We start from the raw sequence: 23,592 nt of genomic DNA on the forward strand, positions 1-23,592 counted from the left end.
CCTCCTTGGGTTTCCAAGGCAGTATCACTACGGAAGTAGATTGCCCCATCTTCCTTCCGAGGAGTGGCTGGTGGGTTTGAACCGCCAGTCTTCTGGTTAAAGAGCATATAGGTTTGTATTATTGCTTGCTGTTATTGAATTGATTTTAAGACTCAGTTGGAATACACAAAGCATGAACTTATGACAAGTGACAGAATTTCAGATGATCATTTATAATCATGTCAAGGGATATATAATGTATGGTATTGAAACATGATTGGTTTCCAGTAAGCATATCTTTTTATGGTAAAATATGAAGAAATAGTGTTAATGTCATTCTGGTTTGGTCAATTTATGGCACTATGACTTCTAATATTTCTTCTAAATGCTGTATTATTGTCTGTAGGGATGGGGTTGGGCACAGTTACCATTTTAGGGTCCTAATAATATTGAAGACTGGATTATCCGAAAGAACTGTTGTATCAGCCCTACTCTATGTGTAGTTTTATTTTTCTTTGCCTTTTGGTCACTATCAAAGTGTTAAAACAGAAAGGGGAATTGGCTCATGTAATCTCTCCTGACTTCTACTTTTTTCCAAGCATTGTGTTTTCTCTATGGTAAGAAACTCGGTCATGATTTACAAATGGCAACACGTACTAGAAGTCTAGGTCAAAAAGGTAGGATAGTGTATTATAAAAATCTTATTTTTGTAATAAAACTCAAAACTCACTGCCATAGAGTCAGATCCAATTCACAGCGACCCCCTCCTGGGGTTTCCAAGGAGGTATCTCTACGGAAGTAGATTGCCCAATCTTCCTTCCAAGGAGTGGCTGGTAGGTTTGAACCGCCAGCCTTCTGCTTAACAGTCAAATGCCTTAGACACTATGCCACCAGAGTTCTATTTTTAACTAAAAATAAATAAATGACAGTAGACTGTCTTGTATTGAAAAAAATCCAAGTAGAACCAAGGCATATCCCTAATCATCACTCTGTACAGAGGTATTCAAAAACATGAAAACCCCTGTTCTCAGAGAACTTGATTAGTCTAACAGGGGAAAAGGGCAGATAGTTTTGAATTTTTGGCCATTGTTATTGTTATCCTAACTCTCTGGAGTATTTTCAAAATAGAATAGTTGAAGAAAATAAAAACTTATAACATGATTCAAAATATATGTTCATAGCACCAACTCTGTTAATAATAGGACAATGCAAAGAAAATTATATCCACTTATTGAAAGCATGAGTGATGCTATAATGTATAAAGGCATAAGTCATTAAACTGATTCACTTGTTATATTAAAAGTCCCCGCCTTTCAGTAAATGGAATTTGCATTATGATTCAGAGATGTGTGTTTAGAAAACATCTTGCAGACTTCAGAGGAGTAGCTGGCTGAGTGGTGAGAAGCCAATAAAAAAACAAAGGCCCCACAGCCTGGTCCATGCCTACCAGCCTAGCGAACGATCTTAATTCAGTTCTTACGGGTTTCTACTACTATGAGTTGATAACTGAGTCCCATTTGGTTGTTTCTTCAGGGAAAGTATTGTTATCATATGCATCTGTGTGGGTCTCTGTGGCAGGTTTGGGTTAGGAAAGTTCTGGAAACTGTGTAGTGGCCCATGCCAGTGACATTTTCCTATAAGAAGAAGTTCAGTAGTGGCTTGCTGGCAGTGTGCAGCAAGTCAGTGATACTAAAGAATGAGATTTTGAAAGCTGTGTGCTTCCTTTTTGGGCTCTGAGGGCTGCCCTGCGCCCCTCATTGGCCATTGCTGTTTTGAGTGGGTGACTAACAGTGCTGGTGTTTACTTGGGTAACAGTGAACTGTTTCCCCAAGGTGTGGATTGTTTGCATTGGGCTGCTCGATTTGTGCCAGCATGTCCTTGAGGCTGGGCTGTCTTCTGATACCCTGGAACAAGAAAAAAAAAAATTAATTGAAATGCCATAAATGGACAGTATTTGTTTTCAACAGGCTCTGCTTCCCACTAGTGATAATAAGCAATCTAAAAGACAGAAACTCTAATTGAATGTTTGACCCAATTATGGTTGCCCTGTATGTTGTTGATCTTGAGTGATTTTCTTTTCGGTCAGTGCTGCAAGACAAAATAAGCTGTCAAAAGGCGCGATTTGACGCCGTCTCATAATTTCTCTCCATAGTTGTAAAATACAACTTGATTTTGCTCTTTCAAGTATAAGCATCAACATCAAAGCTGCCAGATTTTTTTTTTTTTTTGCAATTTGCTTCCATTACTAAGAGAGTAGATGATTCTCATTAATTTTGACAATTAGTCTTAATCTTCCTCTATGATTCTTATTCCTTTAAAAGTTTCATTATGTTTTATCAAGGGATCTTAAAACTATCTACTACTTCATTTTCTGTGTTTTAAAATGTACCTGAGAACATTCCATTAGCATTGACACACTACAAAGTGGCTGAGGGGGTCCTGGCTATCAGTTCATCCGTGAGTTTCAGTGCCAACTTCACCTTTTCCCAAAGACTAGTAGATGCTCAGGGAGCCTAGTAAGTAGTCTGTAAAGAATGACACTTGAGAGGGAAAAAAAAGGAACAAAAAAACAAGCCCATTACTGTCCAGTCAATTCCAACGCATGGTGGTCCCATGTGTGCAGAGTAGAACTGCATTCTACAGAGTTTCCCAGGCTGTGGTGTTCCAGAAGCAGATTGCCAGGACTTTCTTCCAAGGCTCCTCTAAATGGGTTAGAACCATCAACCTTTCTGTTAGTAATCGAGTGTTTAACCTTTGTGCCACCCAGGGACTCCTGGGTAGGAGGAGAAGCGCCCTAAACCTCCCTAGGAGAAGCTGCTAGGCCATGGGGTCGTAAAACCTCATAAAAATTGCCAGAGTTTCAACAGGAAAGGTTTTTTTCTCTGTTCTACAAAACTGATCTTTCTGGGCACTGGCTGATGTCCAGAATCACAACTTCTAACCTTGGGTTCAACCTGCGACTGGGAGAACCTGCCCTTCCGCTTTGACGCCCTTGCTGACTACACTGGCCCCTAAAAATGTTGGTAAAGGCCTCTGCAGGCTGAACCACCTTCTTCTCCTTCCCTCCCCTCGTTTCTTCTCCCTGTCAACTGAAATCTTATTCAGGGTATATCTCACCCTTGGAATTCTCTGCCTTTGATTGAGTATCTCCATGTAAATTGATCATTCCTTTATAGTGGAAAAAGAGATAGCAGTTTGAGGAGATAAGAGAGATAGGCATTCTGGGAAGTGGAACTGAATTCCAGAAGTTATGATGAGCACACAGATTGTTGTCCCAAACAATTCACATTTAATCCAGTGTTCAAGAACCATCTACCACTGCCAGAATGTTGAAGCTTAAAAGTTCATTATAATAAGATTTTGTCTAAAAGAATTCTCTTTGGTGAGGTTAATTAGAAGCAAATTCTATCAGTGACATTTTCGTTTGATACACACACTACCAATATTTTTAGTTACAAGAAAGTGTATCATGGCTTCAGCTAGAGAGAGTTTAAACAGCAACAAAATCTGTGAGCGTGTCCATCCCTGCTGGAGAATTTAATCAGTTGGAAAAGAACATATCAATCAGTGAATACAGCTTTAGTTAATTTATTTTCAAACCAGGAAATCTACCAGACCATATCATTAACCTCATTGTAAAAGAGAGAAGAGAATCCACTGTAAGTTTTATTCTAATTTTTTCTGAGAATGTGATGTTAAATCTTTTGAGAATACCATAGATAATTTTGAAAATCTAGTGGATGCCTTCTTCTAAGGAAAAAACTTGCACACGTGTATATAAAATTTTTGATAGAGTTTCGGTTTCCAGGGCCTCTAAAGCTCATTTGTATACCTTCCAGAGATCCATGGACCCCAAGCCATTAATTTGAGTTTTGTGTAGGCCATGGAGGGCTGTCTAGCGTTGTGCTGCACAGAGTAGATACCTGAGAAATGAATAAATAAGTAAACAAACAAAGGAGACATTCTTCTTGCATCCTGTGCTATTTTGGTAATACCTATTTTTATTTATGGAGTTTCTGGTTGGTACAAAGCGTTAACACATTTGGCTACTAACTGAAAGGTTGGAGGTTCAAGTTCACTCAGAGGCACCTCCAAAGAAAGGCCTGATGATCTACTCCTGAAAAATCAGCCATGGAGAACCCTGTGGAACACAGTTCTACTGTAGCATGCATGGAGTTGCCAGGAATTGAAGTAGACTTGATGGCAACTGTTTTTTCTTTTTTTTTTTTAAGTCAGGGACCTGGTTTGTATAACTGGAAAAATCGATCTTGTTCAAAGCACTAGTTGTCCAGGTCATCACTGACAACATGGGAAATGCTTTTTGTTACCAAAATAGACTATCTCTTCTTGATAGCATTCATTGACTCAAATGGTAGAGCCGCAATGCGAAATCTACCTGCAGCCTCATAAGGACACATGTTCTAATGTGGCCTGCTCAGGTAAGATTTTGTTTCTCAGTGGAATTTGAAGTTGACCTCCCTAGCAACTTCATCTTGCCCTTCGGAATAGTACGTTTTCCCGTTGCTTTTGTGAAATGAAATTCCTTCATTATGTTCTTGTTGTAGGACTTCTGGTGGCATAGTGCCTAAGGCATTCTTGTTGTGGATGTCTTCTCAGATAAAATATTTATCCTATCCCAATCTGGGTTGTAGTGCATTGGTTCGAGCCTTGGACTGATAACCAAAAGGTCAGCAGTTCAAGCCCACCAGCTACTCCACAGGAGAAAGATGAGGCAGTCTGCTTCCATAAAGGTTTAGAGCCTTAGAAACCCTATGGGGCAGTGTCACCCTGTCCTATAGAGTCCCTATGAGTTGGAATAGACTCAATGGCAGTGCAGTGTGTTTTGATTTTTTGGTCTTAATATGAGTTGTTGCATATTTGTCTACTGTTCATAACTTAAGATGTATTCATTCTTAAGAAATTTTACATCATTTGGGAAATAATATGGGGTGACTGTCTTTCACGTGAGTGGAAGACTGTGAGTGAGATGAAGAGAAGGTATGTGTAGGAAAGGATCAACTGTACTCATATTCCAAGTGAAAGAAGATATATCTTTATGTAGAAGTTATTACTAAGAAATGATCTGAGTGACTCATAACATTATCACAAGATCCAATTCATTCTGTATTCCATTGCAGGTTCATACAATAGGGGAAAGAAAAATTCATCTGACAATCCTAGAGTTGTTTATGGATAACACTCAAGATATAAGCTGGCAATCAGATCTCCTGGAAGGAATACAAAGAAAGCAGAGAGAGAGAGAGAGAGAAATAGTTACCATGGAGTTGATTGCAGCTCATGGTGACACAGTGTGGGTCAGAGTAGAACTCTGCTCCATAAGATTTTCCATTTTTTTAAATAATTTATTTTTTGTTGTTGATGAGAATATACATAGCAAAGACATACATTGCTTTCATGGGGTTTCTAATGGCTGAAATATTGGAAGTAGATTGCCAGGCCTTTCTTCCCAGGTGCCTCTGGGTGGACTTGAACCTCCAATTTTTCAGTTAGCAACTGAGCAAATTCACTGTTTGCATTACCCAGAGGCAAAGACACAGGAGTAATGTTAAAATCAGCTCTCCATTTCTGCCACCACCACCACCCCGCCTTTTTTTTTTTTTTTTTTCCTGTTATCATTACTGCTTTCAAAGACAGATTTCAGTGTGGGCAAATATGGATGAAAAAGACCCAACCTCTGTGAAATACCAAATCTTAGTCCACCCAAGCAAATCATTGCTTTAGATGGCAGGTCGAAAGCTTGCGTCTGTGGTTCGATGTAGAATTCCTCTCCAGAGAGCAAGTTTCTCATTCTGTATGATATTTTCCAGTAAAAGAAAAGCACCACTTATAGCACATTGCTCCCCACACACCAGCCACTACCACCAGCACTCCCTGTCCATTTAAAGCCTGGAATGGCACAGCCATGGCAAAGACCACAGAGAAAAGATTTCTTGAAAATAAGTGCCTGGAACAAGCTGTTTCACAGTTTATCCCTTCATGGATTTCTTGCTGATTTTATGAAGTGCCAGGCATTGCTGATGGTGTCAGGCAGCTTTTTTTATTTGAGGATATTTGTAGGAACTATATTTTACAGCCGATGGACAGAAGCTGGGCTTCTCTCTCCACCACCACCCTCACACACACACACCCCGCCACCCCTCCTTTGGGTTTGGTTAAGGCAATTTCTTTTGGTTGGGACAGAGGGCTATCAATCAGAAAGCGCCTGTGAGAGAAAGAATGGCTGAGTGATTTTTAGAGCTTCCTGTTTCAGCAGCAAGCATTATAGACATAAACAGTGGCCCAGCCAATGACTGCAACACAGCTCTGGTTCTAATAAATCAATTTTGTATTTTCTTTTTGTGCTGGTTGGCGAGGGGCAAGAGAGGGTGGAGAAGACTGGTTATGGAAGAACATATTCTGAGTTGCTTTTTCTTTTTTCTTTCTAACGAAAAATTATTTGTGGCAAAGGAGAAAGGGTGTGCCATGTGATGGTTGTTTTTTTTCTTTCTGCTGACGGTTGTAACACTCGTTCAGATCGGTAAGGAGATGTTTATGAATAACCATGCACTGTCAGTACCGAGAGGTTATGTGGTTTTGAGGGGGAAGTGATGGTTCAGTAGGAGAATTCTTACCTGCTATGCGAGAGACCCTGGGAGCTCTGGTGGCATGGTGCCTAAGGCACTTGACTGCTAACCAGAAGTCTGGCAGTTCAAACCCACCAGCCACTCCTCAGAAGGAAGGTTGGGCAATCTACTTCCGTAGTGATACCGCCTTGGAAACCCAAGAAGGGGTCGCTATGAGTCGGGTCTGACTCGATGGCACATAACAACAACAATATGCTGGAGACCCATTTTCCATTCCTGCCAGTGTGCAGTCACTGCCTGTCAGTGGAGGCTTGCATGTTGCTATGATGCTGAACAGGTTTCAGTGAGTTTCCAGACTAAGATGGACTAGGAATAAAGACCAGGTGGTCTACTTCAGAAAATCAGCCAGTGAAAACCCATGGAACATAGTGGTCCAATCCCAACCTATCATGAGGGTCATGTAAGACCAGGGGGTGTTTCATTTCCACTGTACTTGGGGTAGCCATAAGTTGGGGGCAACTCAACAACAGCTCACAGCAAAACAATGTAGTTATAAAAGCTCTGTTAGACTTTTAGCCAGTGTGGTGTGTGCATAAGTTCATACTTCCACTGAGAAGACTTCTTGGACCCAATTATCTTTGAGGACTAAATCCGTTCTAATAACATCTTCTTATTTGAAGCTCAAATGATGCAATTAATAGAAATTAATAAATGAGTCTTCTGGATTTAATGAGCTGCCTATGCATATTTTCCAGTGTCCTGATTACATCAGCTCACTGGTAGCAGGGAAGTGCCTAAGATCTCCTCTTCAAGAGCTTTATTTGAAAACATCCATTAGTGGACTTTAGGTCACGCCCACTGTCCATTGCTGATTTGGTTGAGAATTCCGCATAAGGGAGGTTTCTTTTGGTCTGTGTTAAGAACGGAGTTGTGGACGGCGTTCATTTTGCTCTGTGCTGACTTTGGATTCCACAACATTGTCCCGCTGCTATTAGACCATATCGGGGCTTGTATCCATTTAGGAACTCCTTTTCATGTCACTGAACTTTCTTCACAAGGGTTGCAGGTAGTTGAGGATCCATAAATTGTAACAGTCTTTTGGAGAGACTTGCGGCCATTCTGCTGCTAGATTCAAAATACATTTCCTCTGATTTCCTTGGTGAGGAAGCATTCTTTTAGAATCCACTTAAACTATGTTTTTCTCAAAGAAGCTGTAAGTAAATTTCCTGTTTATTTTTCAATTTGGATTAATCTCTGCTTTTACCTTGAGATTTAAGACCTTCATTCAGAATTTATGGGCAATATAAGTGGCAAAACTGTCCACTCCCCACCCCCTCATCCCCTGAGCCAGGGAAACTCTGGTCCAGTTAATGAGAGAGCTGGACAGCACGTTAAAGGTGGTGTGTGGCCCTAATTGAGTTACCTTGTGTAAACAAAGAAATCTTTTCTTGGCTCAAAGGTAATGCATAAGAACATGGGCGAGTCCCAGCAAACTGATGATTTTCTTGCTTATCAGATCCCAGCAGATGAGCCAAGGAGGGATGGGCCTGTGTGAAGGTGGAAATGCTCCAGGTTGCTCTAGGCACTGGTTTTGGGTTTTAACTGATGTTTTTTCTTCATTCTATCAGAAACCATTGTATGGAGGGTAGTTAGTATCGATCTGTATTTCTATTTCTCTATCCTAGCCTCTATCCATCTGGCGTAGTGCCTAAGGCATTTGACGGCTAACCAGAAGGCTGGTGTTTTAAACTGCTTCCACTCCTCGGAAACCCAAGGAAGGGTTGCTATGAGTTGGATCCAACTCAATGGCAATGAAAGTCTAAACTTATAATAAGGCTTTTTCTGCCTTTTTAAATGATGTGACTCCAGTACCTCCAGCTCTGGGTCTTTGCAGATCTTCTTTCTGCCTTCATCATTCTCTTTGAATCCATCAGGCAGGTTGTAATAAGTATGTCATTTATTTATCTGTCTGCTTGTCAAGAAGTCCTGGTGGCACAATGGTTAAGCATTCTACTGCTAATCGGAAAATTGGCAGTTCGAACTCACCCAGCAGGAGAAAGACCTGGAAATCTTCTCCCATAAAGATTTCAGCAGTTCTATGGGGCGGTTCTACTCTGTCATATAGGGTCATTATAAGTCGAAATCAGTTTGCTGGCACCTAACGGCCGCACCTGCTTGTCATTTTCCACGATGCTCTTCTTCAGTAGTTCCTAACTGGGGTGATTTTGTGCCTCCCCCTCCCACTGCGGGACATTTGGCAATATCTTTTGTTGTTGTTATGACTCAGGGTTAGGGCTAAAATGCTACTGGCATATATTAGGTAGGAGATGAGGTGTTGGTAAACCTCCTATGAGCAAAGACAACCCCCACACAAAGAATCATTTGGCCCAAAATGTCAGTCGTGCTGATATGATATTATTATATAGTAATACATTGTGAAATGTCTTCCTTAACCTTCTTCCCTAAAACTTTCTGCATCTCCACAGAATTTATGAAAAACTTGCTTTAAAAACTTCACACACACTAAAAAAGTAAAATAAAATTAGAGGGCATCATTGACTATTGTTGTTGTTGTGTGCCCTTGAGTCAACTCCAACACGTAGTGATCCCAGCTGACAGAGTAGAACTGCCCCGTGAAGTGTCCTAGGCTGAAATCTTTACAGGAGCCCAGCACCAGGTCTTTCTCCCATGGAGCCGCTGGGTGAGTTCAAAGGCCTAACTGTTTGTGCCACCAGGGTTCCTTCATTGAATATTAAAGGAATTTTAAAAAATGAAAACACAGAAGGCAAGAAGGGACAGGACAGACGAGTGAACGGAAACGGGGAACCTAGGGAAGAAGTGGGAAGAATGCTGTGACGTTGAAGGGATTTCAGCTAATGTCATGAAGCAAAATGTGTATAGATTGTTGAATGGGAAACTAAGTTGCTTGTAAAACTGTTTACCCAGATCACAATAAAGTATTCCAAAAAAAAAGAGAAGGAAAAATACCAACATTGAATTTCACCATCTCTGTACCCCTGACAATCCTCTCCCAGGTGGAGGCTGTGTGTGTGGTTGGTAGCAGAGGCTGAAAGGTGGTCCACATAGCAGGGGCAAGACTGACATGACCATTCCCCCATTGCAGGTGCTACCTCAGAAATGTCACCCAACGGCAGACCCACAAAACCTGAAAAGTAGTGGTGGTTTCTCAGTGCTCACGATTCAACCCTGAACATTCCAGTCATGGGGCCACCAGGCCACCATGCCCCACGTGGGTGGTTCTGACCCACCAATCTAGGAATGTGAGCTGATGTGAGCAGATAGTGTCAACTCAAACTAAAAAATGCTGCGAGCATGGTCCTGATATGCACCCCTGACAGACACCTTTGGCTACCAAAACGGAATCACTCAGTTGAATACCTGAAATGAAAATTCAGGCAACTCATGGAAAGGCAGAAAAAGGACCCAGACCTTCTCCAAGGATAGCACTAGGTCTGCAGAGGTATCACAAGAAGATAGTTGATTGGGTTCTTGCGGCACTTTCTCCCACCTGCCCAGCATGTTAGATCTGCTGTTATATGTGCTCCATGGGAGATTCAGGGGAAAATGACGTTAGGAAAAAAGTCTGAAAAAGATGCCTCTAGTTGTTCTGGCTCAAGTATGGCAAGGATTTGTGAGGCTGGTGCAAGAACACGCAGTGTTTCATTTTGTTGTGCATAGAGTCACTATGAGTCGGAGCTAACTCAGTGGTACCTAATAACAACAACAGTTGTTCTGGCTACAGTAAGGTAGTGTCTACTGCAAGCAGAAATTCTTGAGTAAGTTTTGTTGTGACTGCTTTCTCTTCCTTTAAGCTCCCAACAGTAATACAACTGTTCCCAGATTTGGAGTGGAGGTTATTTATGTGCTATACAATTTGTGACTCCTAGGAGTTAATCAATGAGTATGTTGGTGCAGTGGTTAAGGCATTTGGCTGCTAGCCAAAAGGTTGGTAGTTCAAACCCATCAGCCACTCCATGGAAAAAAGATGAGCCAGTGTGCTTCCCTAAAGATTTACAGCCTTGGAAGCCCCATGGGTGTTACTATGAGTTGGAAATGACTCAATGGCTGTGAGTTTGGTTTTTTTTAGGAAAGAGTTAACCATCCAATGGAAGTTGTTGTTGTTGTTGTTATGTGCCGTCGAGTCAAACCCAACTCATAGCGACCCCTCCTTGGGTTTCCGAGGCAGTATCGCTACAGAAGTAGGATTGCCCAACCTTCCTTCCGAGGAGTGGCTGGTGGGTTTGAACCGCCAGCCGTCTGGTTAGCAGGCAAGTGTCTTAGCCACTATGCTACCAGAGCTCCCCAATGGAAGTTAGCAGGCAGCATTTGAGCTGGGGGCTGCCTGGGTCCCAGGTGCTGCTGTACAGTTGAGTGTGCTTAGGAGTGAAGGTCGCAGATCAAACGTTCACTATGGTCTGCGAGGGTACACTGCAGTGGTGACTGCAACCTAAGCACTGTAGTGTACATCCTCCAAATGGAAAAGAAAAAGATGTGCTGCCTTAATGTAAATTATTAAAAATCAAAACCGAAGTCATTGCCATCAATCGACTCTGACTCATGGTGACCCTATGTGTGTGAGAGTAGAAGAGTACTCCATGAAGTTTCCTTTTTTTTTTTCACTTTTTATTGTGATTTGGGTGGAAGTTTACAGAGCAAGTTGGTTTTCTATTCATATACATTTTGATTCATAAAATTCATTGCATTTCCCACAATCTAACAACAGCATTTCTCCCACTTTTCTGTGTTTGCTATTTCTGTTTGTCCTTCTTTCCTATCCCTTTCTGCTTTCTGAGGTTTATCCCTGTGCAAATGCTGCCCTTTTGATTTCAGATGGTTGGTTGGTCTAAGGAGTGTTTACCTCCCTAGTGTTATTATTTACGTTATAGGCCTGTCTATTGTTTGGCTGAAACTTGAGTCATGGGGGTAAGTTCACTTCCAAGCTTGTAGGGTGACTAAAGGCCATAGTCTCAGGGATTCTATCAGAATCTTTATCAGGTCTCCATCAGACCAGTCTTTTTTTCTGATTTTGAGTTCTGTCCCACATTTTTCTTCCACTCTATCCAGGACCTCTTGTTCTGATTCCTTCCAGAGTGGTCAGCATTGGTAACCTGGCCCCATCTAGTTCTTCTGATCTCAGGGTCTTAGAGGCTAGGGTTCACATGATCTATGATTAGTCTTTTGGACTATTTGCTTGTGTCTGATTTTCTTCACTCTTTGCTCTGGATGGGGAGAGACCAATAATTACAACTTAGATGGCTGTTAGCAAGCTTTCAAGACCCCCGTCTTTTAAGACCCACCAAATACGATGTAGAAAATTATCTTTGTGGACTATGTTTCCATAGGGGTTTTCAGTGGTAGATTTTTTACAAAGTAAATCACCTGGACTTCCTTCCATGGTGCCTCTGAGCTGACTCAAACATCCAACCTTTCAGTTAGCAGCCAAGCACTTACCCATCTATACCACCAGGGATGCTGATGCAAACTACAGACTGTTGTTAATAATAATAATGTACCAATATTGGTTCATCAATTGGAACAAATTTACCATAGGAATGTAAAGTTTGAATAATAGGAGAAACTGTTGGGGAGGGGAGGCATATGGGAATTCTCTGCCTTTATGCACAATTTTTCTGCAAATTTAGAACTACTGTAAAAAATAAAGTCTGTTGAAAAAAAAAAAAAAAAAAGATGTGCTGGAAGTCCCCAGATTATGGACAACCAAGAATTTAAAAAAATAAAAGTTCCAGCCCTTACCTAGAAAAGCACCATGTGGTTTCACCAGTATCCAGATCAGTACCTGGCATTTAGTTGTTGTTGTTAGGTTGTCAGCTCCAACTCATAGCGACCTTATATACAACAGAACAAAACACTGCCCAGTCCTGTGCCAACTCCACAATCCTTGCTATACCTGAGCCCATTGTTGCAGCCACTGTGTCAGTCCATCTCTTTGAGGGCCTTACCCCTTTTCATTAACTCTCCACTTTATCAAGCATGACATCCTTCTCCAGGGAATGGTCCCTTCTAACAACATGTCCAAAGTAGGTCAAACCAAGTCTGACCATTCTCACTTCCAAGGAGCATTCTGGCTGCACTTCTTTCGGAACAGATTTGTTATTTCTTCTGGCAGTCCATGGTACTTTCAGTATTCTTCACCAACACCCCAACTCAAAAATATCAACTCTTCTTCAATCTTCCCTACTCATTGTCCAGCTTTCATGTACATATGAGGTGATTAAAAATACCATTGCTTGGGTCATTAAATATGTACAAGTAAAGAACTATTCCAGGACTGTAGACCCTAGTGATTAGTATTTGGGCTTTGTTGAATTCCCCACTGACAGTACTGTGTCTCAAACATTTGGTATTTAGGACCATTGATGCAAATGGCTAAGGTACTCGTCTGCTAGGTGAAAGGTTGTGGGTTATAACCAAAAGGTTGGTGGTTAGAGTCTATCCTGAGGTGCCTGGGAACAAAGTCTTAATGAGCTACAGTTTTTCCTCAATATCTGTGGGGAATTGGTTCCAGGACCCTCCTCCCACCCCTCACAGATATCAAAATCCAGATACTCAAGTCCTTTAAATAAACTGGTATAGTATTTGCATATAACCTATATACTTTAAATCATCTCTAGATTAAGTATAATAACTAATACAATGTAAATGTTATGTTATTAGCACTTTACACTCCCTTTTAGCCTTTAAGGGATTGCTTTGACCACTTAGTTCCTTTTTGGAGCCATTATTTTCACAGAAATAAAAGATACACACAACACAGAAAGAAGCTGACTGCCATCAAGTCAATTCCAATGCATAGTGACCCTATAGGGCAGAGTAGAACAGCCCCATAAGGTTTCCAAGGCTGTAATCTTTACAGAATCAGACTGCCCCATCTTTCTCCTATAGAGTGGCTGGTGGATTCAAACTTCTGACCTTTTGGCTAACAGCCAAATACCTTAACCACTGTGCCATCAGAGGTGTGCATACAACTTCAGTAGCCAATAAATGAAACAGGAAGCGAACAATGCCGAACTCTTGCTAGAGAATGAGGATCTGTGACATGGCAGGAGGCTACACAGGGCATGCCTACACATCACTTCATTCACGTGGCTCCAGCACAGTGCTCTGTGTGCAACAAATTAAAGTTTTACTTCCTGGATTTCCCCCCCATTATTTTTGATGTACAGTTGGCTGAATGCATGGATATGGAACCTGTAGATAAGGCCTGCCACCTTTGTTTCTGAAAGATCACAGCCATTGAAAACCCTATGGATCACAGTTCTACTTTGACAACACATGGGGTTACCTACAGTCGAAATGGACCTGAGGACAATTGCTATTTATTTATGTATTTTTATTCTTTTTTTTTTTTTTTTTCGTGGAGACTTTCCTGTGCCTTGTAGGATGTTTAGCAGCATCCCTGGTCTCTATCCACTAGGTACTAATAGCATCCTCTTGCCCAGTTATAACAATCAAAAATGTTTGTAGACATTAGAACTGTATGCCTTTGGGAAAGTTAATTGATCTGCCAATGGTGGAAAGAGGGAGGTGCAGTAAGATTATCTGAGATAAGACACATGATCATTGTTACCACCTGGCATGAACTTCATGGTAAGTTCTATTGGTGTAACACTAAGTCTGGGGAATAGATAATGGAACTCAGTGGTGGCATAGTGGTTAAGCACTTGGCTGCCAACCTAAAGGTTGGCTGTTCAAACCCACCAGCTGCTCCACAGGAGAAAGATGAGGCAGTCTGCTTCCATGAAGATTTCAGCCTTGGAAACCCTATGGGCAGTTCTACTCAGTCCTATAGGGTCATTATGAATTGAAATAGACTTGATAGCAACAAGTTTATTTATTTATTTTGAGCTTGCAGAAAACAGCAACAACTGAGGCTTGCCTTCCAACCAGTCCCAAGTTTGTCTAAATGGATGGATTTTTCCAAAAGGGAACTTCAACCTTTATCCCTAAGCCTCAGCCCCGTAGAGTTCTGAGGTCCAGAAAGGGTTATATGTAGCGAGCACTGAGATTTCAGATTAGCATTGGAAGAGACGAAATTAAATACGTACTGTAATTTGAAGCACTGCTTTTCATGGGAAAGAAGTTTCGCAACTTAGTCCTTCTAGCTCTTTTGTCCAAACATTAATGGCATGCAAATATTTATGATTCATATATGCCCCTTTCAATGCCCAATCGTATTTTAACAATAAACACTGCACATTAACAATAAAGCAGAATAATCCCTTTGTACTGTCGCTGGGCCACACAGCCTGGCACCCGGCAGCATCACATTCTTCCTGAGCGGTAATTGCTGCCTCCACCCAAGTGGAGAAGAATTTTATAGTAGTGCCACGGCAGCTTGTCTTGGACTTGATTTAAGGACATTTTGGCTGCTCCTCTGGAAGCCATTCTTAAGGTTGTATCTCAGCATTTTCATAAACTGCAAGTGAACACCCTTGAAAATTTATTTATTTATTTATTTTTGCCACGTATGAACTAGGAGTTGTTTAATATGGCTGTTACTTGGAGAGGTATCTTATTTCCCCCGCTACCTTGTGTTCTGCCCAGTCATGGGCTCCAGGTCACTGAGTGGTGCAAACGGTTTGCACTCAACTACTAACCTAAAGGTTGGAGGTCCAAACCCACTTAGAAGTACTGTGGAAGAAAGGCCTGGTGATCCACTTCCCAAAAGACTACAACCAAGAAAACCCTATGTAGCAGTTTTACTCTGTAACACATGGGGTCGCCAGGGGTAGGAATTGACTCAACAGCAATAGGTTTGGTTTTTCATTCGATTACACAAATCTATTGTGCCCCATTTGATGTCCTTTGGATTCATAGTAACTATGTAGAAACACACACATCTTGTTTATGATGATTATGCACATCTTTGGAAGGTAGAGTGATGCGGTGTCAGAAGTGGCACCCTTGCATGACTCTCTTAGATAGGCTGGCCACAGTGTTCTCATCTGTATCATACATTTAATAATGCCTTTCCTGTATGCCTCAAAAGGTTGTTAGGATGATAAAAATGAGATGATTTATATGTAACAAGACTTAGGAAGAAACACACAGCTAGTCACCTTGGCAATGTTCTTCCTTTTACATTGAGAATGAATAGCTGAAGGAGGTGGGAAGGGGGCAGGTAGGATGCAGCATGTGCCTTGCTGAATCAGAAAGTTAGGAAGGATGCTATTATGCACTGTCCACTCCTTGATGATGAGAAATTTATATCCCTTTATCTACTAAAAAAGGAGCATTGGTGGTACAGTGGTTAAAGCACTTGGCTGCTAATCAAAAGGTTAGTGGTTTGAATCCACCAGCCACACCACAGGAGAAAGATGTGGCAGTCTGCTTCTGTAAAGATTTACAGCCTTGGAAATTCTCTGGGGGCAGTTCTAGACTGTCCTATAGAGTCAGTATGAGTCAGAATTGATTAGACTGCAGTGGGTTTATCCTACTAAGAGCCCAGTAAAATGAGAGCACTGGAGCTCAAGGAGGAATTTCATAAATATTCACAAGTAATTGTATGAATAATAATAATAAGGAGTCCCTAGATTTTGGTAATGGTGTTAAGCACTCAACTTCTAGCGGAAAGGTTGGTGGTTCAAACCCACCCAGAGATACCTTGGAAGAAAGGCATGGCAAACTTCTTCCAAAAGGTCACAACCTTGAAAACCATATGGAGCACACTTCTACTGTGCACTCATGGGGTTGCTATGAGTCAGAATCAACTCCAGGGCAACCTACAATATCAATAATAATGTAACAACTACAGACCTTTGCTGGGCAATGCTCATGTGATGGATATTATGCTGTTTGTTTTCAATTGGTGAGTCTGTTGAAGGCTTTGGACATTTTCTAGTCAGGGATATATTACTATTTATTAGAACTTTTTAATTTTTTTCTCGCTCTTTGGAGAAATCATTTAATGTGGATATTTTATCCATCCAACCAGCCAGCCAGCCAAGAAGCCCCAGCTTTCGGGGGTCAGTAGGGGAGGGGATGACAATTAAGCAGACTACTGCCATTCTGAGTACTCAGTGCCACAGTGAAACCACCAATAGGTTTGAAGCAGAGAATTGATATGGTCAGATATAAACTTGTAGAAAGATACTCAGATTGCAGATTGAAGAGCAGAAAGGAACTTTGGAGAATGCTTGAGGAGTTAGAGCCCAGTCCAGGGACTGAAAACTCCCTTCCAGGCAGCCTCAGACAAGTGTATATCCAGTTTGTAAACTCCCCATTTGCTAAATGTCACTGTAGCTAGACGTCAGTTCTCAACAGGCCCTTACTACCACAAACCTCAGATTTGCTGTAAGTCTGAAATTCTTGCTTCTTCTTCTTCTTCTTCACACCCACCTGCACTCCCTCCTACCTGCAGGAGCCTCTATAGGAGTCCAAAGGTCAATGAGCAGGGACTGAGTACCCCCCAAGCTGCCTGCCCTCTAATGTGCCCACCTCCTAAGCCTCCCTGTCACAGCTTCATGTGATGCAGGGCTGCCGGTTGGAGGTACTGGTGATGGGCACAAGCAGAGTCAGGACTAGGACTACGCCAGCCCTGGGAGGTCAGTTTGGTTACTGGCCATGACTGGCACCAGCCCCAGTGTGTAGCCTGAGGTAGAGACTTGGGGCGTGCCAACCAAAAGGCTCTCCTAGATGGGAGGCAGTACACTGAAAGGGGCATTGAACTCAGTGTCTTGGGTGGAGAAGAGGGTCTTAGGGCTAAATGGATTAAAAGGTGCTTCCTCAACCAAGATACTCAGGAACTATGTTGTCAACGGAGTTCATGGAAGGTGCCCATAATTTTTAATGCCTGTAACTGCTGACTGAAAGATTAGAGGGTCAAGTCTACCCAGAGATATCGAGGAAGAAAGGCCTGCTGATCTACTTCAAACAGATCAGCCCATGGATCCCAGTTCTACTTGACACATGTGGGGTTGCCGTGTGTTGGAACTGACTCAGTGAAACTGGTTTATGATACCAAAAGAAGAAGGAAGATCAGATAGACTCCATGAAATTTGTGGAATGGAAAGGCAAATTGGTAAACATTTATCTTGAAGAAAAAAGCTTGTGCCTTTCGTAAGGCTGAACTGTTTCCCTACCTGCAGTTGACAGACATAAAAATGGTGTGCCTATACATGGAAAAGGAGCTCTGGTAGCATAGTGCCTAAGGCACTTGACGACTGCTAACCAGAAGGCTGATGGTTCAAACCCACCAGCCACTTCTCGGAAGGAAGGTTGGGCAATCCTACTTCCGTAGTGATACTGCCTCAGAAACCCAAGGAGGGGTTGCTATGAGTCGGGGCCAACTCGAAGGCAAATAACAACATACATGGAAAAGGAAAGCATGCTTCTGATGTAAAATTCAGCGTCATAACGAACCATCTCTCAAACTGAAAGTTTACAGAGTAATTCACTGATTCACTCACCAAACATTATTTTATTGCCTCAGAATACAAGATCGAAAGATGAATAAGATGCCATCCCTTGTCCTCAAACAACTCACTTTAGTAGCACATTTCCAGAGAAAACATTTTGCATCTCTTCAGCTTGCTCTAAGTAAAACAGCTATGTTTCAAATGAGTCATCTTTCCAAACCGATATTGTTTCTGTGGAAGACTGAATTCTGAACTTCAAGCACCTGGCTGTCAGTTTGACTTTTAGGAACCACCTTGGTATCAAAGAGCTTAGGCCTCTGGTCTCCATTTCATGGCTACACATGCAATCGGATAAAGGCATCTGGAAATACGTGGGCACTTGCACACAGGAGTATGTACACAGACAGCTGGATTGATGCTCATGGGATGTAAGATTAAACAGCTTTGAATAATTTTAATAAATTCCTGTAAAACATCAAAAGAAAAAAAAGTATATACACAAGTATTTTAATTTTGATTCAATTTAGAGACTCCGGGAAGTGCTGCAGAAGTTGAAGGAATTGTACCCTATTCAGAATCTCCAAATATATTAATTATACAGCTTCACTGTCAAAAGTAGTGTTATGTGTTTGGGAAAGGAAATGTGAGGGGAGCAAAGACATGAATTTTGGCTGTTAGGTTGTTTCAGTGGAAAAGTACAGCCTCAATTAAAAATAACCCCCCTCCCCCCAAAAATTCAGTTGCTGTCCAGTTGATTCCAGCTCATGGAGAACACATGTGGGTCGTAATAGAACTGTGCTCCATAGGTTTTCAATGGCTAATATTTTGGGAAGTAGGTCACCAAGCCTTTCTTCCAAGGTACCTCTGGATGGATTTGATCCTTCACACTTTTGGTTAGCAGCAGAGTGTGTTAACCATTTATACCACCCATTTAAAAAAAAAAAAAAAAAACGCTGCCATCAAGTTGAATCAGACTGTTAGTGACCTTCTAGGGCAGAGTAGAACTGTCCCCTAGGGTTTCCAAGGGAGCTCTAGTAGCGTAGTGCCTAAGGCACTTGACTGCTAACCAGAAGACTGGCAGTTCAAACCCACCAGCCACTCCTCGGAAGGAAGATGGGGCAATCTACTTCCGTAGTGATACTGCCTCGGAAACCCAAGGAGGGGTCACTATGAGTCGGGTCCCACTCGACAGCACATAAAAACAAACAAACAAAAAAGGGTTTCCAAGGTTGTAAATCTTTACAGAGGCAGACTGGCTCATCTTTCTCACACTGAGCAGTTGATGAGTTCGAACCACAGACCTTTTGGTAGCAGCACAATGCTTTAATCACTGTGCCACCAGAGCTCCTTATTTGCACCACCCGGTGGCTCTCAATTAAAAGTATCTTATTACAAAATATCCCAAAGACAGATTTCCCCCACCATCTGAAGGTACAGTAATCCATGTAATCCATGATCAGAATTAGGCTGAGCAAATCTACAACATTTCAGACTCTTTAGGTTGGGATTTCCTAAATTTACAAACAGACAACTTACAACTTTTGAGCCTTTCCTGGCTTTTCTAGTTTTCCAAATCTGCATTTTTGTTTTGCTTTACTCTTTCTTTCACACTCTTCTTAACATTTGTGAGCACAGTGGGCTTCCCTGCAGAGAAGCACAAGGAAGTAAGAACTGCCGTAATTGTGTTCAGCAAGGTACAGCCTTCCCTTGTATGAAGAAGGGCGAGTTTCACATCCCACTGAAACTGCCCAAAAGGAGAAGATGACTCACAGATTCAAACTTACGTCACTAGGAGTGAATGAAACAGAGCCTAGAGCCTGAGGAGCCATAGAGGTGGATTGACTACCAAGTATGGTGGTTCAGGAGGAACGCTGGTGGCATAGTGGCTAAAGCATTCAGCTGCTAACCAAAAAGTTGGCAATTCAAATCCCCCAACAGCTCTGTGGGGAAAAGATAAGGTAGTCTGCTTCCGTAAAGATGTACAGCTTTGGAAACCCTATGGGGCAGTTCTATTCTGCCCTAAAATGTTGGTAGAAGTCGGAATCAACTGGATGGCAATGGGTTTGGTTTCTGGTAGACTTCTCCCCTTTCTATGCAGGACATCTGGGTTCCATTCCTGGCCAGAGTACCTCATATGCAGCCACCACCCATCTATCACTGAAGGCTTGTGAGTTGCTATCATGCTGAACAGGTTTCAGTAGACCTTGCAGGCTAAGATGGTCTAAGAAGAAAAGCCTTGCTATCTACTTCCAAAAATGAACTGATGAAAACCCTATGGATCACAGCAGTCCATAACCGATCATGGGGTTGGCACAGGACTGGGCAGCATTTTATTCCTCTGTGCATGGAGTTGCCATTAGTCACTGGCTGCTTCGATGGTAGCTAAGGACCACTAGGAATCAAAGTTGGAAAGGTGAGAGCATAATCCCTCATGATGTCTGTGGGCATAGGAAGACATTGCCATGACCTTTAAAATATGTTACTCCACTCCTGGGTGAGAAATAATTTTGAGTCATCCATAGTCCATGTGGGGCACAAATGGTTAAGTACTACTCAACTACTAGCTGAAAGGTTGGCAGTGAGAACTCACCCAGAGGTGCCTCGGAAGGTAGGCCTGGCAATCTGCGTTCAAAAAGTCACATCCATGAAAGCCCTATGGAGCAGTTCTACCGTGCACACATGAGGTTGCCAAGAGTCAGAATCCACTCTATGACAACCAACAACAACAACAATATCTTTCTCTTCACCTTTTGTGACCAGTGTACTCATTTGCAAAACTCTGAGGCTTAACCACTTCCCAGACATGAGGAGGAAGTGGATGGCATTGGTTGCAAGGCCCATGTGGAACTGCAGTATCCAGCCTTGACTGATTAGCCAGCTAACAGTCAGCTGTCAGGATTCACTGGCCCTGGGGACTGTACGTAGCAAGACAGTATAAAACACACTATAAGGCAATGACCTGGGACCCCAGAGCTGCCTGGCCTAGAGAGACAATGCGACGGGCAGCAAGTGTCCAGGCAGACTCACACTGACCTTCTTCCAAACTAAATAAAGCCGTTCACATTTTGCCCTGGCATTTGGATGAGCAAAGTGGCATCTGAGGGCATGACATGTGTCCAGTAGGGAAAGTTTGGCCTGGCATGTTTATGTAGGGTATTGTTGTTGTTGTTGTTATTTGCCATCGAGTCGGCCCCGACTCATAGCGACCCCTCCTTGGGTTTCCGAGGCAGTATCACTATGGAAGTAGGATTGCCCAACCTTCCTTCCGAGGAGTGGCTGGTGGGTTTGAACCGCCAGCCTTCTGGTTAGCAGTCAAGTGCCTTAGGCACTATGCTACCATGTAGGGTATTAGCCTGTCCCAATTGTGCTTTACAAAGGTCGCAAACTGGCAATCAGGCATGAGCTAGTGGAAGAACTTGAACCTGTCGTGGTGGATCTTTAGACCTTGTTCCACAGCCCTGCCTCCTGTCCTCTGTGTTCCTGTCTCCTCAGATTGCTTGAATCCCCACAGTCTAGGGCATGATGCTGGCAGTGGCTTCCTTGGCACCTACCTGCCTGATACTCATGTTCCGACCCAGCTCACAGCTTCAGACATCAGTGGCCACCCCATCCCCAGCTGCTCCTTGCAGAATCTCTCACCATTCCAGGACTTTACAAAGGAATCAGCGTACCTTTCACGTCTTAAATATCTTTAATGACAATTAAAGAAACACTTACTGAGAGATTGCTTTCCAATCATCATTTAATTTACTTCCTTAACTATAAGGGAAGGACTGTGGTTACCCCCATTTTACAAATGATAAAGCTGAGACTCGGAGAGGTAAAGTAACTTGCCCATGATCACATAACTAGCAAGTGGCAGAGCTATGACTTGAACCCAGGCAGTCTGGTTAGAGAGTCTACACTCTTAGTATCACCCTGTGCATTTCCACCTTCATGAAGTTTTATAATTGGATTCTTTCGCTGCTTAAGTCAAAGCAAGCCCTCTCTGCCCTGTCATTTCTTCCCTTCTTATTCAGTCCTTGTGTTGTTGTTGTTATGTGCTGTCGAGTCGGCCCCGACTCATAGCGACCCCTCCTTGGGTTTCCAAAGCGGTATCGCTACAGAAGTAGGATTGCCCAACCTTCCTTCTGAGGAGTGGCTGGTGGGTTTGAACCATTCCTCTAAGTAGGATTCCTCCTGGATCCCAACCTCTGGCTAGAAATGGCTGGTTTGGCCAGCCTTCTGTGAGCAAGAGGACTCCTGTTTTCCCCTCCTTCTTTAGCCTCTTCCTGTGCACATCTTCTCCTCACAGGGTGCCTGTGGCCCACAGCTTGCCATCTGGAGCTGATACCTGAAGCTATTCATCAGCACACACAGGGTCAGCCCAGGGGTCAAGGCCTCTGCTTGTCCCTGGAGGCCAAAGCCAATCCTGGGAGGCTTTGACCTCTGCAGCCAGGAATCACTTCAGGCTGCAAGCATGAGCATGGATTCTGTTTCATCGCCCAGGCCTCCCACCCCTCCATTGGATCCGTAAGTGCCCATTTTTGCGTTGCTGGAACCCTGGTGATACAAACTGCTTTTATAAAGATTAAAACCCAAACCAAACCAATTACCATAGAGCTGATCCCAACTCTTAGAGACCCTATAGAACAGAGTAGAATGGCCCCATAGGTTTACAAGGCTGTAAATCTTTATAGAAGCAGACTTCCACATCGTTCTTCTACAGAGCAGCTGGTGGTTTTGAACCGTCAGCCTTTCAGTTAGCAGCCAAGTGCTTAACCACTGCACCACTATGGCTCCTACATAAAGATTAAAGTCAAGAAAACCCTTTGGAGCAGTTCTACATTGACATCTACACAGTCCCGTTGAGTCGGAGGTGACTCAACTGCAGCAGGTTTGGTTTGGTTTTTTTGGTCATTTACTCCTACCCTCTTGTGTTCCTCTCTGCTGCCTTACTATTCTGGTTACAGCTTCCTGAGAAAAACACTTGAGAGTCTTTCACTCTCCACACCCACACACTTAAAATTCCAGGCCCACAGGTCATTTTAATGAAGGAAGCTCGCTAATAACACAAGGACTCCAGGGTGCAGCCACCACCACTTCTGCATGTGCTGGCCAAGACAGGCTGTGCCTCAGCAGGAAGGGGCTGGGAGTGGGGGTGGGAGGGAGGAGATCATGGCCCATGGCTCCTTGTGTGGAATGCTGGTGATGTGTCTGCATTGGTAACCAGTACCCAATTGTCAGGTATGGGGCCAGATCTGGTCAGAAGGGTACAGAGGAACTGGAAAGTGAAGGCAGAGTTTTCATGTTGTGGAAACATATCACTTATGAGAAAAAATCATCTCTCATCTATAAGTTAGGTATCCTTGTACTGCAAGCTGGAAATGAGTCCATTGTAAGAGCAACTGCCAGAGTATCTCCACTTTTGCAAGCCATGTTATCATCATTGTTAGTAGCTAGCCAGTCAGACCCCGACTCTTGGCACGATGGAAAGAATCCCTGCCAGGTCCTGTGCCATCCCCATGGCTAGTTGTGGATCAGACTGCTGTGATCGTGGGATTTGCACGAAATGATTTTTCAGAAGTAGACTGCCAGGTCTTTCTTCCTAGTTCATCTTAGTCTGAAACCACTGAAACCTGTTAACATCA

The 23,592-nt window shown here is 42.8% G+C and overlaps 1 protein-coding gene across 1 annotated transcript in view; it reads left to right on the forward strand.

Moving 5' to 3' along the window:
* The window catches only part of RUNX1 (RUNX family transcription factor 1), a 330,881-nt gene that overhangs the window by 213,406 nt on the left and 93,883 nt on the right, over positions 1-23,592 (forward strand). The gene's annotated exons all lie outside the window — the stretch shown is intronic.

This window comes from Orycteropus afer, unplaced genomic scaffold (genome assembly GCF_000298275.1).
Source record: "Orycteropus afer afer isolate SDZICR_OR568_19922 unplaced genomic scaffold, OryAfe1.0 scaffold00078, whole genome shotgun sequence".
In the NCBI taxonomy this organism is placed as follows: domain Eukaryota; kingdom Metazoa; phylum Chordata; class Mammalia; order Tubulidentata; family Orycteropodidae; genus Orycteropus; species Orycteropus afer.